General features: G+C 48.7%; 1 protein-coding gene across 2 annotated transcripts in view; it reads right to left on the bottom strand.

Moving 5' to 3' along the window:
- The window catches only part of LOC134840310 (ubiquitin-conjugating enzyme E2 A), a 311529-nt gene that overhangs the window by 54381 nt on the left and 243414 nt on the right, over positions 1–13734 (bottom strand). The window lies entirely within an intron of this gene.

Genomic DNA, 13734 nt, shown 5'->3' on the forward strand with positions numbered 1-13734 from the left:
GAATACCCGATCTCTTACGAACGTCCGTCGGAGAGCCAGAGAATTGACACCACCTTCTCAGAAGGTCAAGTTTCTGGCAGAGAAGAAGCCCAACAACAAGGACCACAAGCTGTATAGGCAGTTCTCCAAACCACCCGGCCAGGCACCTGGTAAGTACTCGAGAGATTATCTCCGAGCGACCTCGGTGGAGGGGGAAGACAGGAGATACGCGGGACTGAAGGTACCAGTGGGTGACAGCCTGTTTGCTGCCTATGATCCTTCGGATATAAAGGCTGCCAAATATTTGATAGTAGCCACTTCGGACTATCTCTACACGCACCGTTCTTTCTTTTGGCCGGATGTGATTTTCCTGACAGCGCCTAATTTAGACCGCGGGCAATCAGCAGGTATGACAATAAGCGTGCGGAGGGCGATCAGCATGGACCCACAGGTGATAGTAATTGCCGGCTCGAATGACTACTTGCAGAGTACAGGGTTGTTGTCCCGTCTGACGGATGGATCAATCTCGAGCAACGAAATCATAGGAGAGGCTATAATGACCGAGGTGGAGGCATCAGTGCAGCGAAATTTCACCAAGAATGTGGTGAGATCATCCTCGTGTTATCACCGGGGTAGGCCGCATTGCCTGAACCCCTACAGTTTGTGTACACGATGGTCACAACTCTGCGGCAGGGACGATTCAGCGTGATAATACCTGCGCCGAACAGGATGGTGGAACCTAACAACTACTACCCACCCCGTTCTGAGCTCCCTGCCATCTGGTCTGACATTTCCAATGCCATCCAGAGATTCAAGGATTGCAGCACAACTCGCCAGGCTACTGAAGTTAAGGCCAGGGGTAGATGATGATCACTTGTTAGTACAACAAGTGGCCAATGACCTCTGGTTCAGACAGATGGATTATGCGAGAAATGAACAGGGGAGGACGGTTAGAAGGAATATGACATCGGCAGAGGAGGAAATCATGGCGTTGGCCTTGAGGACGAAGCCACATACCAATGCATGGTTGTGTTTATTGCCGAGAGAGTGTACTTTTGGAGAAGACGTGTTCGAGCAAGCAACGGCAGTAGTCACAGAGATACACGCTTATCTGAAAAACGTGTTCGACGAGAATAAGTTAGCCGGGGGCATGTTGTTACAATTGATGCAAGACGTGAACACGATGTCGTTGGATAAGTTACAAGCTGACATTTTGGCCACGAGGGCACAATATGAGAGATCAGACGCTATCTTGGGTGGAATGGTAGTGGGATGGACGCCATCCTTCCTGTCAACGTGTTACCCGAAGGCCTCCCGGAAACTGATCGCGAGCTTTGTCAAGGACATCCGGAAACTGTCCATCGGTCTGGTATTAGCACTGTACGTGACGTTTGGTCACGAGAACTTCGTGAAGGGACCTGCGAATCTCTTCACCCAACCGTTAGCGGAATGAGATTGGATGGACTCCTTACCCTGATCGCCATGACATATGGTCGGCTGGGCGATTTGTTCGTGCTATTACGCTACCCCGAACAACTGCAGGGTGCGAGTCGAGAATTCAACGCGCATTTGGAAACCGCCTCATACAGGAAGATGAAGGATTGGAGGATACTCTTGCTCCAATACCTCCTGCAGCAGAATAGGAGTAACACAGGAGAGGACAAGGTGGCGACGGGAGCGAGTGAATGCAAACAGTATTGTGGCATGCCCTTACTGACAGATCTTGCTGTAATGATGCGGATCGATCCGCTGGCTCTGGTCCATGGACTGAGGGAATTCGTCACGGTGGTGTACGGACCCCTGATGTCATTTGCGTTCCCGGACGTGCGAGTGAAGGCATACAGGAATTCGGTGTTGTATGTCAACTTAGTCTCGGTTGTGGATTGTTCCGTGCTGAATTGGGTGGAACTGAAGGAGCTGAGAGGGTTGGCAAGTGACGACAGGCTATTCGGAAAGATAGCGGAGCCAGGATGGATGTTGATGGACTTCAACAACAACTTCAAGTGCCGAATGCGCAGCGAGAACCTTTCCCATGTCCAGTTTAATCCGAAGCTTTGGAATCTGCGACCAGTGGTGAAGGATTCAGGAGAGGCGATGCGGGTCCCACTTTGGCCGGAAGCATATGCACACGTCAAAGATAATTACCAAGCATGGCTTTCCGGTCCAGGCCGCTGCCGGACCAATGTCCCCGATATCCACCGATAAGGAGGATGTTGTTGGGGGTCACGTCTACTGTCCTTGCCCCTCGCATCGGAGCGGCTCGTGATGCGGAGGAGAAAATGCGGAAGTGGAGTGAAGGAATGGAACGTCGCGGCCATGCATACTTTCGATTTCACGTTTCCTGATGCATGGAGCCGGAAGAAGATCAAGGCACCACCTTCCAGGATGCCAGGAGTGTCCGTTGAAGTGTGGAATGACGTGTACACACCAGCAGATGATTGGTCACGTTTGAAGTGGCCAGGAGAAATGAAAGTAATGCTATTGGAAGTGGCAAAGGAGTACAGAGGAGGCATGTACATGACGATAGACGAGCTGGCGCCATATGGCGACGATTCGGTAGAATTCCTGGTGAATGATGAGTTATTCTATCACGCAGGGGATCTGACAGTACCGGCGCGGCCGGAATTGGGCACGATATGCGGCAAGGCCCTTCGGGACCTGGGCCGAGAGCAGACACGAACGATGACGAACAGACTGATCAGGACGACGATCACATGGAGGAAAAGGGAGAGAATTCGAATGGATTGGACCTAGGAGTATTGGAGAGAGACTTGCTGGAATACCAGTTCAGTGAAGACGACGACGGGGAAGTCGATGGAAATCTGTTGCTGATGACACCATCGTCTTTCATGTCCCCTACGAGGGAGGCGCCGGCCAGCTTATCCCCAGTGGATCCAATAGGCCTGGCAATGGCTTACCGGAGTGGGGACATACAGAAACTGCTCCATGAATCACCAAGAAGGAGAAGAAATGACGAGACGATGAGAGTATCTTCCCTGAGCACATTACCTGAAGAGGAGTGGGAGAGATGTCAGAGTGAACTTGAACGTACGGCAAAAGTGACGTGGAATCGAGTAACCTTCATGGAAAGGACATGGGACGTGATACGCAGATACGGGACGCAGTCCGTAATGAAGGTGGGGTTAAACCAGCGAGGTTCTAGAGAAACTAATGAGCTCCGTAGAGTCTGATGTTCTAACCGAGTCAGTCACAGAGGACAGTGCCGATGATCAGCAGATCACGAGAAAATTATCTGTCAGGCGAGCCAGGAAAGGGCTGAAGCGGTTGAAAGGGAAGACAGGAAGCAAGATCATGAATCCAAAAGTGGTGAAATCGAAAGCCAGTGCAGTGGTGGCCTCGTTGACAAGAGCAGCTCGGCAAGTGAGAGTGGACAAAGAGATGGTGCGACGCTGGACGGGTGAGAAAAAGAGAACCTGATACCCCCGATGCCATTGGCAGGTTTGACCACAACGGCAACGAGATCAAAGAAAAGTGCACGGACTTTGGCGGATACTAAGATAGAAATGGAAGTCATCAGTCAGTGTGGATCTGGAGGAATTTATGATTACAAGCCCTCGCGAACCAACATGGCCCGGATGAAGGTGGAGGGACAACTCGACGTGGTCGAGTATAGTCGGATCACAGTGCCAGACTCATTCCACATGGGAGATCCAGCAGGGGGTTATGTAGAGATGCTTAAGTCAAGGAATTCCCCGAGAGGGCACCAGGGATGCATACTTTGACTATGAGCAAATTGTGGTACCTGATTTCTGGGTGGAGCGAGTTAAGGAAACAGGCATGTTGATGATGGAACACCCCAAGCTGGGAATCATTTTGGAGGAACGAGTGGTCGAATTTTCGGTTCCCGAGCTAAAGGGGCAAGTGAGCTTTGAATGTGGTTTTTGGGACGGTCCCTTGAAGACAAGCTTAGTTACCATGTGGGAGCTCATGAAGCCTTCTTGGTGTCCACATCCAAACGCAGGTTTAACCTGGGACATGACAGCCGATGTCACATTGGACTTGGATGATGACGCGAGTCTACACTATTTGGCCACGATACACCATCTGCTGGCCCTGAAGATAACGATACAAAAGAGCAACCTATCCACAGAAACTTTCGAGGGAAATCCCTCCGGTGATTGGTTGAGACAGGGCACCTGTCTAGCCCACAGTAGTGGAATGGACGGACACGTGTGCGACTCAGGGCCGTGCCTGAATACGCCAAGTGAGCAGCATTGCCAGCTGGCTCAATTGTATGGGAGATTGAGCATGTCGGACAAGAGTGGAATGGAGTTGATTGCGGACTGTTATGGAGTAATGGAAGTGAACTTGATCACTGCCTTGGGATTTTGCAGCATGACGAGCTCTATAGAATCACTGGATTGCCTAGAGCGTGCCCATGGAAGTGTTCCCTGGAGCGCTGCAGACTGAGCAAAAAATTGGAGGTTGGCGAGAGGCTCTGGAGAACGAGATGAAATTGAAGGACAGTGAGGCCTACTGGTTCGAGATATCTGGTGGGTTCGAGCTCTGCACCATGTTGCAATAGTAGGTACCCTACGCACATGGTGGTGATGGACGCTAGGACGAAGCAGGTGTTGGTCGACCAACTCTTCTCTATGCCAAAGTGTGTGAGGCTGGCCAGGATGTCTGACAGGTCATTTGATTTGCTGATGGATATTTTTGTCCGGCGATTGGGGCAAGGACTAACCCACACCGAAAACTTGATCATTAAAAAATTAAAATCGGCAAGGGAAACCGGAGAGCTGGAAACGGAAGGCGAGAACGCTAAAAAACCACTTATCATTAAAAAAATAAAATCGGCAAGGGAAACCGGAGAGCTGGAAACGGAAGTCGAGAACGCTAAAAAACCACTTTTTGGACGAATTTTTGCATCTTATTTTGACTTACCGAAACATTATTCAAACAATATCGTCATAGGGGACAGCGATTTCATACTCACAGAACGTACATGCGCTATAGCGATAACCGCGGATGTAAGCTTCAAAACAGCACTAGCGGCTGACTTTCAATGAGAATATAAGAATATCGAGTTTTTATGGAAACAGAGGCCTGGTGTGGGAGGGATGATAGCGCTGCCCCCTGTTGCATCACAGATACCAGGAAATTATTTGTGTTTCCTGGTTACTAAGGCCACTGATAAGCAACACGTAAATCCAGAGAGCTTGGTATTGGCCATGACTCGACTTAGGGATTTTCTGGTTGAGGGAGGAGTGACCTCTCTCTCTCGTTACCAGTCTATGATCCCAATAGGGGAAAACTACATCCGAGAGAGTTATATGCCCTTGTAAACGTGATATTTTCGGAAACTGACATAGAGGTTTACTTACATAAAAATTACTATCTGAGCGTATGCTAGGAGTTACGTTTGGCGATAAGTGGTTTCTATTAAGTTTATTTTATAGGCATTAGGATTAAGTTTTAGGCTAGCTACTAGGGATTATGTTTTTATGTAATAGTGTGAATATGTGATGCTTATGTGTTATGTTATAGTTAGGTTATGATTTATGTGATGTTTGTATCATAAGAGACCTGGAACACTCCAGGTAGCGAAGGTGACAGCGCTCATTTGTGTTACCGTTACCTTGATAAGGTTGCAGGTGGACGATCCACCTTGGTGCTAGTTTTTAAATCAAGAAGAAAAGGGAATTTCAATTGATCGCTTTTGAAAGATGTGAATGATCTTTTATCCTGGAAATGGGACGGCATGAAATGATGTTTTTAAGTCGTGAATTGCTTTTTAGATCTTGATTGATCCAATTTTGCTAATGAAATTAACAAATCTAAAGGACACGACGACAAAAGGTACACGATAGAAAGATTGGTGACACCAATGATTGGATGGAATTTCTCTCAGCGAGTCTAGGAGCGACTCTAGACGAGATATATCAGCAGCTGATTGACTGTGACTTTGCACAAGAAGATCCGGGACTGGCGATGTTTGTGGTCGCGCTCCTCAACGCGTTAGGACGAGAGGGTCAAGGGAATTGCCCCACGGAAGTAGTGTTGATGCTGGCCTTCGGTGAGTCTGGAAGCGCCGAGAGAGGTCGAAACCGACTGATGAGATGGCGGCGAGGAGAAATGTCTGGCCACGACTTGGCTCGTGAGCCGGGACTAGGCGAGCAGAGGGATCACCGGCTAGGTGAGGTGCCCCTACCTGTTCAACCTGTGCAGCCGCTCATCGGAGCGAAAAGAGTTTGTGATGGGCCGGGCCTGTCACACTGAGTAGATTCTCCAACAGCTGCTCCTCCGCTGAAGAGAGTTAGGATGAACGAGATAGAGATCCAGACCTCGGAGACGATTGAGACGTTAGAGAAGAAGGATAAGGATCAAAGCGAGCTGTGTGCCAAGCTGGAGGAGTACAGGGCAATAGCTCCAGAAAAAGACCAATGGAAAAAGAAGTTCGAAGATCTGCAAATGGCCTTCAAGGAGCTAAAACACCTGAAGAAGATATATATGGCAAGGGTGAGCCAAGTGTCACCGGAGGTTCTGGTGGCGATGAACTCCTCGGAGGGATCCAGGGCACACGTCCCAGGACGAAGGCACAGGAGCTGTGCGCACCGAGAGAGCCCGAGGCTCCTCAGCGGACATCACAGTCTGCTCCGAACCAGAGAAATACGATACCGGATCCGCCAGACACCTATCTTGCTCCGCAGTTTCAAGAGTCATTCAATCAGGTGGCCACAGCAGCGATGAATGAGATCAACAGGACCACTGGCCGGACGCTGGGTAGGGTCGTCCCTTCCCAACGCCTTGATCATTCCTCAAGTTGCTCGGAGCGAATACCTCGAGCCATAGTACCAACGGGGACTACACATGGCGGAACGACACAGAAATCTTGCGTAGCTGACATCAGGAAGAATCTAACGGTACGCAACCAGTTCGTGCAAGTAGCCACGGAGCATCCTCGAGCTTGTTGTTTGAATGGCATGGGCTGGAACCCCGCCATAAGCAACCAGGCATTTCCCCCAGGGAGTCGTCATTTGGTTGTAGGAGATAGTTTAGTGAGGAATCTGAACGAAATCTTTGTCAATGGTCAGACTACTGTGCTATCTTTTGGAGGAGCTTCCGTGGCTCAGGTCATCAAGATGATGGAGTTCCAGGGCGAGGATCACCTAGAAACGTTAGTGATAATGCTCTGGACCAATGACGTTCCAGGGCTCCCATTGATCCAGGCTCGGATGTGAGAGAATGGTTGTGGACTGCTCCTCCCCCTAGAAGACAACCGTTGGAGAGCCGACTTGGGAGATCGGTTGATCGGAATCAGACTAGCTCCCAAACCGTGTCTAGGACGAGTAACCCGCCCACCACGACAACTCCTGCTTCTACAGCAAACCCATCGACGAGCACCACGCCGGCGTAAGGATTTGAGCCAATCAGCGTGCTGCTTTGGAACCGGCCAGACCCCAGCAGTTGGGGGCAATATAAAACGGAAATGTCAACGAAATTGAACATGAGCACATTGACGTGTCGAGTGGATGCAAGAAGGATGATGGGTGGAGATGGTCCCACAGTACTTCATCTCCGCGACTACGCTCAGGTTCGTGGACCTCGATAGATTGCCTCGATGGATTGTCATGACCGAGGTGGAGGCATCAGTGCAGCGAAACTTCACCAAGAATGCGGTGAGATCACCCTCGTGTTATCACCGGGGTACGCCGCATTGCCTGAACCCCTAAGCTTTGGGCCCTTGAATACCCGATCTCTTACGAACGCCCGTCGGAGAGCCAGAGAATTGACACCACCTTCTCAGAAGGTCAAGTTTCTGGCAGAGAATAAGCCCAACAACAAGCACCACAAGCTGTATAGGCAGTTCTCCAAACCATCCGGCCAGGCACCTGGTAAGTACTCGAGAGATTATCCCCGAGCAACCTCGGTGGAGGGGGATAACAGGAGATACGTGGGACTGAAGTTACCAGTGGGTAACAGCCTGTTTGCTGCCTATGATCCTTCGGATATAAAGGCTGCCAAATATTTGATAGTAGCCAGTTCGGACTATCTCTACACGCACCGTTCTCTCTTTTGGCCGGATGAGATTTTCCTATCAGCGCCTAATTTAGACCGGGGGCAATCAGCAGGCATGACGATAAGCGTGCGGAGGGCGATCAGCATGGACCCGCAGGTGATAGTAATTGCCGGCTCGAATGAGTAATTGCAGAGTAGAGGGTTGTTGTCCCGTCTGACGGATGGATCAATCCCGAGCAATGAAATCATAGGAGAGGCTGTAATGACGTTGCTCTCAGCCATGACCGAGGTGGAGGCATCAGTGCAGCGAAACTTCACCAAGAATGTGGTGAGATCATCCTCGTCTTATCACCGGGGTAGGCCGCATTGCCTGAAACCCTACAGTTTGTGTACACGATGGTCAAAACTCTGCGGGAGGGATGATTCAGCGTGATAATACCTGCGCCGAACAGGATGGTGGAACCTAACAACTACTACCCACCCCGTTCTGAGCTCCCTGCCATCTGGTCTGACATTTCCAATGCCATCCAGGGATTCAAGGATTGCAGTACAACTCGGTTGGTGCTGGATGAAGTCCTGGGGTTGGAGCTGTCCAACTTCGCCAGGTTACTGAAGTTAAGTCCAGGGCTAGATGATGATCACTTGTTAGTACAAAAAGTGGCCAATGACCTCTGGTTCAGACAGATGGATTATGCGAGAAATGAACAGGGGAGGACGGTTAGAAGGAATATGACATTGGCAGAGGAGGACATCATGGCGTTGGCCTTGAGGACGAAGCCACATACCAATGTATGGTTGTGTTTATCGCCGGGAGAGTGTACTTTGGGAGAGGACGCGTTCGAGCATGCAACGGCAGTAGTCACAGAGATACACGCTTATCTGAAAAACGTGTTCGACGAGAATAAGTTAGCCGGGGGCATGTTGTTACAATTGATGCAAGACGTGAACACGATGTCGTTGGATAAGTTCCAAGCTGACATTTTGGCCACGAGGGCACAATATGAGAGATCAGACGCTATCTTGGGTGGAATGGGAGTGGGATGGACGCCATCCTTCAAGTCTTCCCTGAGCACATTACCTGAAGAGGAGTGGGAGAGATGTCAGAGTGAACTTGAACGTACGGCAAGAGTGACGTGGAATCGAGTAACCTTCATGGAAAGGACATGGGACGTGATACGCAGATACGGGACGCAGTCCGTAATGAAGGTGGGGTTAAACCAGCGAGGTTCTAGAGAAACTAATGAGCTCCGTAGAGTCTGATGTTCTAACCGAGTCAGTCACAGAGGACAGTGCCGATGATCAGCAGATCACGAAAAAATTACCTGTCAGGCGAGCCAGGAAAGGGCTGAAGCGGTTGAAAGGGAAGACAGGAAGCAAGACCATGAATCCAAAAGTGGTGAAATCGAAAGCCAGTGCAGTGGTGGCCTCGTTGGCAAGAGCAGCTCGGCAAGTGAGAGTGGACAAAGAGATGGTGCGACGCTGGACGGTTGAGAAAAAGAGAACCTGATACCCCCGATGCTATTGGCAGGTTTGACCACAACGGCAACGAGATCAAAGAAAAGTGCAAGGACTTTGGCGGATACTAAGATAGAAATGGAAGTCATCAGTCAGTGTAGATCTGGAGGAATTTATGATTACAAGCCCTCGCGAACCAACATGGCCCGGATGAAGCTGGAGGGACAACTCGACGTGGTCGAGTATAGTCGGATCACAGTGCCAGACTCATTCCACATGGGAGATCCAGCAGGGGGTTATGTAGAGATGCTTAAGTCAAGGAATTCCCCGAGAGGGCACCGTCTGATCTGAAGGAGCTGACGGAGAACTCTAACTTGAGTCGGAAAGAATACGGCCTGGTGATGTTCTCGGAGGCAAATGAAATCGGGCTGGAAAAACTGCTAGAAATCTCTTGGAGGGTGGCCCTCCAAAGATATTTCGACGAAGAGACAATGCATGCACCTGCGACGGTGGCAGCATACCTGGCCTATCCTTGTGCAAAATCTGACTTGCAGGTGCGACTAGCCTGGTGTTTGATGGGACTCAAGAAAGCGCAATTTGAAGCCAGCAACGACTCGAAATCAAAGGAACAGGAACTGGAATTGATGGAAGCCCTGCGATTGTTGATTTCTAGAGACAATTCGGCGATAGCCTGGGCTAAGCGCAAAGATGCCCTTTGCTTTGTGAGGTTCGTGGTGGATTGTATCCCCACTCCTGTGTTGGAAGAATGCATAAAGACCATTCGGCAAGGGGGAGTTGATCGTGAAGGAAACTTTCTGAGAGCACTCCTAGAGCTATATCAGGACATGCCGCTGGCCATACCAAATAAGGAGTCGAACGACATGGAAAGCTATCGCAGGTTGGAAGACGTGAGAAGATATTCCAACGAAGAGTTGAAGGTGCGCCGGAGTTAATTGAAGCAGTCAGGGGACAGAAGGACTATGCATTACTGGGGAAGTTGAAGTCATTCCAATATGTGTCTGTCATACCAGGGATGGCGTATAACCCGATAGTGAATGAGGATGCCAGGGAAGCATACTTTGACTATGAGCAAATTGTGGTACCTGATTTCTTGGTTGAGCGAGATAAGGAAACAAGCATGTTGATGATGGAACACCCCAAGCTGGGAATCATTTTGAAGGAACGAAAGGTCAAATTTTCGGTTCCCGAGCTAAAAGGGCAAGTGAGCTTTGATAACGGTTTTCGGGACGGTCCCTTGAAGAAAAGCTTAGTAACCATGTGGGAGCTCATGAAGCCTTCTTGGTGTCCACATCCAAACGCAGGTTTAATCTGGGACATGACAGCCGATGTCACATTGTACTTGGATGATGACGCGAGTCTACACTATTTGGCCACAATACACCATTTGGCCGTGCCTGAATACGCCGAGTGAGCAGCTTTGCCAGCTGGCTCAATTGTATGGGAGATTGAGCATGTCGGACAAGAGTGGAATGGAGTTGATTGCGGACTGTTATGGAATAATGGAAGTGAACTTGATCACTGCCTTGGGATTTTGCAGCATGACGAGCTCTATAGAATCACTGGATTGCCTAAAGCGTGCCCATGGGCTAGTGACGTCCCTTAGTGTGGAAGTGTTCCCTGGAGCGCTGCAGACTGAGCAAAAAATTGGAGGTTGGCGAGAGGCAGTGAGGCCTACTGGTTCGAGATATCTGGTGGGTTCGAGCTCTGCACCATATTGCAATAGTAGGTACCCTACGCACATGGTGGTGATGGACGCTAGGACACAGCAGGTGTTGGTCGACCAACTCTTCTCTGTGCCAAAGTGTGTGACGTTGGCCAGGATGTCTGACAGGTCATATGATTTGCTGACGAAGATCATTCTGGCTGTCGCGAAGAGATCTGAAGGCGAGCTGCATGACGTAGTGAGTGAAGAATTCATGAGGCTGAGTGAGGGTAATGTGAGTGAATTCCAGAAGAAAAAGGCGAGCGGAGTGTTACCCACTGAATTCCCCACCATGGATGAGAAGGACGATATACACAGGATTATGATGGAAGTAGAACCGTTGCTGGGAGCTTCAGGGTATGGGACCCAAAGGAACACATTGATGACCCATAGGGAAGTATCCTTGTCACTGCCTGGCGCAGACGTTATGGTACCCCAAACGCGGGAATCTGGTGTTAGTGTGGGACGTGGAGGAGTTGTACTCCACGGGATTGCCCGAGCAAAATCAACAAGTGTCAATCGTTATGGTTAGTGCCATGCTGGCGATGAGATGGTTAGAAGCTAACGCGGGCACGAGTGAGCAGGAGACGGCCGTGCCGACACCTGAGCAACTAAGCAACGTGAAAGTGAACCACGACTTAAATATTTTCAGAACCACCTGCAAGGCTCTGAGGATAGCCAAAGCCATTGAGAGAATATGGTCAAGGCAAATGTTGATGCCTTGGTTCCGTGCAGCGATGACATCATGGATGTATGAACGCGCGAAGCTGAAAAGAGAGAGGTCTTACGAGCTGACCTAGAACGGAATGTGAGCCTGTGTCTGCACAACAGCTTTTGCAGGAACCGGGAGCAAAAGGTGAGTGTGGACTTGCTACCTTGTTGCAAACCGAGGATGTTAGAACAGGAGAGTCGGAGGACGGTCCGCAACTCCGTGGAAATGCTGGAGAAGGTTCTAGAAGACAGTGAGAACGAAGCGCAAGAACAAAAAGCAATGGAGGGATGAAGACAAGACGAGAGAGAAAATTGAAAAGTGAAGAGCGTAGGAGAAAAACTTGATTGACTTTTTGTGCTAAAACTTATACCAATCAACCAAGTTTGATTATTGAAACTGTTAAACTTTTTGATTTGATTTAGTTTGGTCAGACCAGGCTTTGAAAACTGGCAAATTGTTGCAATTGTTGAATGACAATGAAAAACTTAGTTGTGCTATTTAAATATATGGAGAACATAGGTGAGTATATTTACATATTTAAATACGACTGAAGTTTTTAACCTGTGTAAGACACGTGTTCACTGTGTGGCGATCTGCTAGGTTTTGATACAATCGCTCGAAGAGAGTGAACACCTCATTACCTTTCCTAGCCACCGAGTTTCTTAGTTTTAATTTTGAAGATGTGCCAGTCGGTCATATCTAGAAGTTTGACCCTGAGGGACACGAATATACGTGATTTTGGAGTGAAGTTTTATTTTTCAAAAATTCGAATGGAGCCCGTCATGCTCAGTTTTCTCGCGACAACTGAAAACATCAAATAAAAAAGCAGAACGACCGAATTACAATTGCGGGAAAGTTGTCAAATATATACAGTGGGATATTGCTATTCGCAATTTCCATCGTAGAAAACTAGAGTAGAGCTGTCCTATCTGATATAGGAGACCAAACAAATACGAGAGCAGGGCTAGCATCAATTGGACCAGTGTGAACCTTCAACGGAAAGGCAGACAACGGAAGTCTCCCAATGGTCCAGATCCAAAACTATATTCTTGAGTTAAAACTTATTTCCTTTGATTGGAACTCATCGTTAGAAAACTTTTTGAGTTATATTTGATTATATTTATGCTAGAGTCATTAATTAGTTTAATTACTCTGTTTCTCAAGAGTGCTGCTAGGTAAGTTCCAAATTAAATTTTCTTGAGTGTGTTTTATGATTGTTATGTTGAGGTAAGGCGAGTTTTAGGTTAATCCATCTGAAATGGATCAAAGTCCCACTGTCTAATAAAAAGTAACTCAACGGAATGTTCCGACCCTGTTTTTAATGGCGTTCGTGTATTTTGGGTATTTTGAGACCTAAGTATGGGACGTTCTCATTTTCTAGAGTGGGGTGATATTTTGGTAGTAGCCTTTAAGCTGTAACGGGTTCTAGTCTCATGTCGCAAGCGAACCGAATTGGCTCCGACCGTTTTTGAGGTAGAAAAACACAAGATTTCGGTCACATATTTGTCTTAAGCCTCATATGTGACCGAAGTAGGCGACTGTTACATAGTGTTTTTATGGCGCTCCTGGGTGGGTTTTTATGATTCAGATGGATGCATTGACGCTTGGGTAGAAGTCATGAGGTTGCACTTGGACAAGACAACTTGAAAGATGAGAGGCAAGCATGCACAGCGATACTCAGCAACTTGGAAGGCACGACATTAAAATGCGTGGTTGCGAAAAAGGAAGAGGAACGTGACACTGCGGATAAAATCTTCGAGATATTGTTAAATCGATTCGGGTCAGGCATGAAGGGTCATCAAGCGATGATGCGATTTGAAACGAGAAGGCAAAGGGACGATGAATCGATAGACAGGCTCCTAGATGATCGTGAGAGCTTGAG

Source organism: Symsagittifera roscoffensis, chromosome 2 (genome assembly GCF_963678635.1).
Source record: "Symsagittifera roscoffensis chromosome 2, txSymRosc1.1, whole genome shotgun sequence".
Lineage (NCBI taxonomy): Eukaryota > Metazoa > Xenacoelomorpha > Acoela > Convolutidae > Symsagittifera > Symsagittifera roscoffensis.